At 41.6% G+C, this 6546-nt stretch overlaps 1 non-coding gene across 1 annotated transcript; it reads left to right on the top strand.

The window, feature by feature from the left end:
- Positions 1-1281: 1281 nt before the first annotated feature.
- On the top strand, positions 1282-1404 carry LOC145411786 (5S ribosomal RNA). The gene has a single exon (XR_013899487.1). It is a non-coding gene; the product is annotated as a 5S ribosomal RNA (ribosomal RNA).
- Positions 1405-6546: the final 5142 nt, after the last annotated feature.

Here is a 6546-nt window from a genome sequence, read left to right as displayed (position 1 = left end):
TAAAACAGTGGCAAGGAGATTTATGAGAACCATTCTGGAGGAGGAAATGAGCATCCGTCTTGGCAAAGAGGATGGAGAAATGAGAAAAGGCATATCGTCGGAAACGGGAAGAGTATGATGAAAAACTGCCACAAGAAGGGTGTGATCATGGCGGGAGGGAAGAATGGAAGAAGCAAGAGGTTACGAGTGCAGCCAACAATGAGCTGAGGACAGTTATTTACCCGTAACTGACTATCTACGGTACCATTTCATTCTTCACACCTGCATCATGTATGAGATGGAGTGAATGCACTGACGAGTAGCTGGTAAGAAATATCATAAGGGTACAGCAAGACTAAATTACAAGTACACATGACAGCCCTGGGATAAAGGATTAACTCTCCTTTTGCAGCAAAACCATCCTCTCATAATTTACCTACAGTCAAAGTATCGTCTTCAGTCTGCGAGAACGTTATCTTACTGAAGAAATTAATGTTGTGAATGTCATGTAATATCTTATAAGAAAAATGCTCATCATTCTTTTCTAGCTCGGGTCCCCTCTGCCAGAACCCCACATCTCCTTCTTCCACTCTCTCACACAGCATACGCTACACCTTCATAATATTCCTGGTGTCGTCTCGTCAACTCTCTCCCCTCTCTTTGTTATCTTACCTTGCCTCAAACACGCCTCTCATTATCACGCTCCACTCTCATTATTGTATCCAGTCTAAAACTACACCTTTTAATGGCTGCACACTCACCCTTAAATACCTTTTTCCCATTTACAGTCTTAATCAGTGGAGGTTGTCACGCATATAGCATTTTTTTTCTCCTCCTCACACACACACACACACACACACACACACACACACACACACACACACACACACACACACACACACACACACACACACACACACACACACTTTAAAGCTTCTTTTGCGAGAATGGAATGATGAAACAAGTTACTGACCCTGCAATTCCCGTAACCTTCAGATGCCTTCCTAATTCACCTTCAGTAACGAATGTAGGATCATAACCCATCTGGAGGAAACAGAAATGTCAGCGCCTGTACTGTAAAGTGAATCTAGATTTTTGTTCAGTGATAAGTAGTGCTCAATTATTTCTATATGAGATGTCTTTGTTGAACTGTCTATAATAGTGTGGGAAGTGGTAAGGATAATGGAATCGTCACTGCAGTAGAGAAGTTAATGGAATTGGTTCTTTATCCCTTCTTCCAGACCGATACTTCTTAAACGGAGTAAAATAGTCCAGATGTATCCAGAATAAAGTACAGTAAAAGCCAACGGCCATACCACGTTGAGTACACCGCTTCCCGTCCGATCAGCGAAGTGCTTTAAGCAACGTTGGGTTTGGTTAGTACTTGGATGGGTGACCGCCTGGGAACACCAGATGCTGTTGGCATCCCTACGTGTCAAGTGGGGTTGGTGGAGGATTAGTGCCCCCTCCCTGTAAAACAATTAACTCTAAGCCCTTGGTCACCCCGTTTCGGATACATGGCGTCTGGCAATGAATGAATGAAAAAAAAAAGCCGCCACCGCAGACAGAGAGAGAGAGAGAGACATACACACACACACACAGAGATAGAGAGACAGACAGACAGAGATACACAAACGTCTGTGTGTCTTATCTTCTCTTTTCCAACCATGTTAGCATATGTAAACAGGGCAAACTCTTACTGGGGCCACCAACGTTCATTGTTTGCCTAAGTAATTGCCTCCCGTGAGTGTTCGTGCTGCAGTACCCAGTGGATAACAAACAAAGAACATTTTCTGAGACTCGGTCGTCATTTTTACTAACATTCTTGGGCTTCCTTTACACAGTTTTTATTTTCTTGTGTCTTTCTTCTTCTTTTTTTTTTCTTTCACTCTACTGCAGACTTTGTACAGGGATATTATTCGTTCCTGTGCGGAGTATAGTTTTCCAGTGCGGGAGGGATTCATGACAAAGTTTGAAACAAGATTTTTTGTTTCCTCACCAGCTGTCTTACGTTCAGTGACTCCTTTAATTTTCTGTATCTTAACCCCAACACTGCCTAGGTCTCTCTTCTACCGCTAGTAATTTGGTCACTGTTCTGAATCTTTAGCTTGTATCCCTCCTCAGTTACAGCAGTGACGCAGCACCCGTCTAGCTGCACACTCACCCATTTTCTGAGCAACACTCTAATGCAAGAGTCATTTGATACTCTGTCTTTCATGAATATAACTGGTCAACTCTAGAACTGTCTTCATTAGTCCTCCAACAGCCTATGACTGTTAGTATTTTCAATGCTCTACAATAATAGTTTGACTTATTTAATCTGATTTGGAAGGAATAAGATTTGTTTATTCTAATCCTTGGTATCTTTCCTTCTCGCATTATAAAATGTCATTATAGACAGTTGCTCACTTTTCATTGTCATGTATTTCTAGTTTTTCTATGTAACTTTTCAGGGAAAAGAAATTATTATTGAGGAACTACAGCCTTGGGTTCCGCCAAGAGCGCTACACTGGCGATTCCTCAGATTCCTGGTCATCTTTTCTGAACTTCACTGAGTGTCTGCTGTTAAACTATATTATATATCAAAGGTCCCTACTCGATTCTGCACAACTCTTAAATTTCCCAAACTGGCAACATATGACTTGTAATTTTGGAACTGCATTTTATTTCTGGATTTCTTTCTCTTCATCCTATACTTGCTTTGTAGCCGGCCACTGTTTCCCATCAGTTAGTACCAGTACGCTGTTACTCGGAGTTATTTATATTTTCAAATTCCTTACTCGTTATTCGCCACTGTTTCTCAAAGCTGTACTGTGCATCTAGTTCCCTCTGCTTATCTGCTGTTGACCCAATCCACTTCTTTCCCACCATTTCCTCACAGCAGCCATCCGTGCAGTTATTCCAGAACTTACACAGTGAGGCAATGACACACACTGTCATTTTTTTTTTTTGTACTCCGACTAGAGACACATAGTTACTTTCAGTTCTCCAGTAGTTCCTCCATACTTATTAATGTCAGAGACTTCCACACCACCAGACAGAAAGCAGAAAACTCGAACATTCATCATCTTTTGTGTCCTGTCTCTTAATCAAATCTACTAAAAACAAATAATTTTTCCAAATTGTTTTCAGAGAGAGGGTAAATTCAATCATTTCTGTGACATCTTTAGAACTGCATAGTTGCCTCTTCATTACAGGAAAATTACTCACACCTTTATCTATTAGCCTCTCTCTCTCTCTCTCTCTCTCTCTCTCTCTCTCTCTCTCTCTCTCCATACATATATCTATATCCATCTATATATCTACATATGGATATGTACAGTATATAAACATATAATATATATATATATCTATATATATATATATATATATACAGTGTGTGTGTGTGTGTGTGTGTGTGTGTGTGTGTGTGTGTGTGTGTGTGTGTGTGTGTGTGTGTGTGTGTGTGTGTGTGTGTGTGTGTGTGTGTGTGTGTGTGTGTGTGTGTGTGTGTGTGTGTGTGTGTGTGTGTGTGTGTGCGTGCGTGCGCGCGCGCGCGCGCGCGAATAACAGGAGAATGCTACAGAAATGACGTGTACAAAATGAGAGATAGGAGGAAAGTAAGCTAGAATATTTGAAATGATGCTAAAAGTGAAACACTCCTCTGAAAGTGGCAATGGAGGGAGATGTACTGTAGGTAAGAAAATGAAACAACATATTAGCCTGGCGAGGGAATGATGACATGGAAAAGCATTGCAGGATATTTAGCTGATCGTTACCCTAGAAATGAATGAAAGTAAAACAGCCTCTTGCAATACATCCATATTCAGTCTTTTTCAATAAAAATTATGAAGTTTTAAAATGTAAATAGAAATATAATTAATTAAGACACAGACATAAGAATATAAGAACATAAGAAGAGAGGATAACTGCAGTAGGCCGGTTGGCCCATGCTAGGCAGCTCCTAGAAGAGTAACTGAACTACTAGAATGAGATAAGGATAGCAAAGAAGGCTCTCCCCCGCCCTCCAAACCCTCCAGCCGAAGCCGGCAGGAAAAAGTCAGAAAGAACACCACGCTGTATAGAAAAACTGGCGTGGACATTTTACAGGAAAGTGTGAAAGGAGAATAGAGACTATCATAGTGTAACCTGAAAAGGAAAAATTATGAATTAGTATTGGTTATAAGATTTTCTTTTTTCTATATCCACCCCTTATTAGTCATATACTTATCTAGCCTATGCTTGAAACTCTCGATATAAGAGGCAGCAACTACTTTACTAGGTAGCTTATTCCATTCGTCTACTACCCTGTTACCAAACCAATTTCTACCGATTTCCTTACTGAAACGGAATTTTTCTAGTTTGAAACCATTATTTCTAGTTCTATCCTGTATGCTCACTTTAAGTACCTTGCTAATATCTCCCTTATTTCTACCCTTCATCCACTTAAACACCTCAATTAAGTCTCCCCTTACTCTACGCCTCTCTAGCGAATGCAGACTTAGTCTTTTCAGTCTGTCTTCATATGACAGGTTCCGGACGTCATGTATCATTTTTGTCAATCTTCTCTGTACATTTTCTAACGAATTAATATCCATTCTATAGTAAGGACACAAAAATTGTACTGCGTAGTCTAAATGTGGCCTTACTAATGCTAGATAAAGTTTCAGTATTACTTTAGATGATCTATTGCTCACGCTTCTCGAAATAAATCCTAGGACCCTATTTGCTTTATTTCTCGCATTAATACACTGTTGCCTTGGTTTAAGGTCGTTACTAATCATAACTCCTAGATCTCTTTCGCATTCCGATTTGCTAATTTCTTTGCTATCTAAGCTGTATTTAGTATGTCCAATGGTCTTGCCTACGTTAAGTACTTTACATTTTTCTACGTTAAAATCCATTTGCCAAGTTTTAGACCATTTGGACAATGTATCGAGGTCTTTTTGTAAGTTATGGCAATCGTCAGTCGAGTTAATGATACGCCCTATTTTTGTATCGTCGGCAAATTTGCTGATGCTGCTATTGACTCCTAAGTCTAGATCATTTATATATATAATAAATAATAAGGGACCGAGTACTGAACCCTGTGGTACACCGCTAGTTACTAATCCCCAGTCCGACTTAGTTCCATTTATTAATACTCTCTGCTTTCGTCCTTTCAGCCAGGATTCTATCCATTTTAAGATATCGCTGTCTATACCGTGTGCTCGAACCTTTCTAACCCCTTAACCGCAGGGCGTCACTTTTGTGACGCTCGGCCACAATGGATCATACCGCGGGGCGTCACTTTTGTGATTCTGTGTTATTTTGAATTATCCCGGGCTCTCAAGTGGTGGCTTGTATCATCTATCAGTACTGCCAATGTCCAACACTAGTCAGCACTCCAAATCTCATCTCTACTCCCATCCATTGTTGACAATTTAGCGATTTTACCCCCTTCGTGACTCCCCTCCCTACCTGCCCTCCATTACCCTGTCCTCTCACCTCCCACGCCGCGCTGCGCTACGCAAATTTCCCCCGGATTTTTCCACAGATTTCATCCATTGAAATAAGCCCTATGCCCTATACTTGTACAAAATAATATATACCAAAAAAAAAAACAGGTAAGTGATAGTGTTATACACCAGAAATTGGCTAATTATCACCTGACAAAACCTCACGTGCATTCATTCGCTACATTACCACGGTAATTTCCCCTTTGATTTATGCCTTGTAATCGATGTCTGTAATAAAAATATATATCAGAAAGGAAGGGAGAATCCTAATTGACATTTACATTCACCTGGAACTACCTATTTCTTTATGTATTGCTGAGATTTTCTACCTATAAAAAATAAGCCTGTAAGTTAGCAGCAGTCAGCCTAAAGTGTCATTGTCAACCCATCCCTTCTCAGATAAGCCGCGGCATTTAGTTCCTTTTCCTCTGCGGTAGAGAAACGATGTCGCACTCGCGCCCCGCCATTCCTGTCGCTTCTGCGCCCATTGCAAAGGGCCCCGTGACCTCTACTCCTAAGAAAAGTAGTGAGGCAAGCAGGAAAGGCCTTAGTGACTCTGCAGTGGCACGTGAACTGGCAGAATTGTCCATGATTATGATGGACAGTGACTATGACGATTCGGATGAATCTTGTGATGAGCCGGGTGAGGTTATCGTGCCAGAAACAGCAACAACGAGTGCTACAGTGTGTGAATCAGTGTCTAGCTCCAAGGGAAAGGAGCCTTTAGTGCAGCAAGGACAGGAATTTGGGAAGGGAGTGAAAAGACGGCATGTTAGCCCCAGAACAATGCCCCCACGTGACCCAGCCCGCCATGAGTCACGAGTGCATTCACCTCCCCGTTCCCCAAGCCCCACTTCACTCATTTCTTCATCATCGTCGGCTGAGTTATCTCCGGAGTCTTCGTCGTAGGAGTCACCACCAGCATCAACAGTGAAGGCAGGCCGTAGAGGTAGAGGTAAATCAAGGAGAGTGAAAAGTAGTGTAGCTAGTAGGGTAAGGGCTGCTAGTGCTGTACGGCAACCTAGGGTAAGTGCGAGTGACCTTGACCGAGATAAACCTTCCTCACAGCCAACCTCCACCACCACCACCA

This window comes from Coenobita brevimanus, chromosome 90, assembly GCF_032717465.1.
Source record: "Coenobita brevimanus isolate Jiangsu-jjx chromosome 90, ASM3271746v2, whole genome shotgun sequence".
Classification (NCBI taxonomy): Eukaryota; Metazoa; Arthropoda; class Malacostraca; order Decapoda; family Coenobitidae; genus Coenobita; species Coenobita brevimanus.
This window is presented reverse-complemented; position numbering and strand designations above follow the sequence as displayed.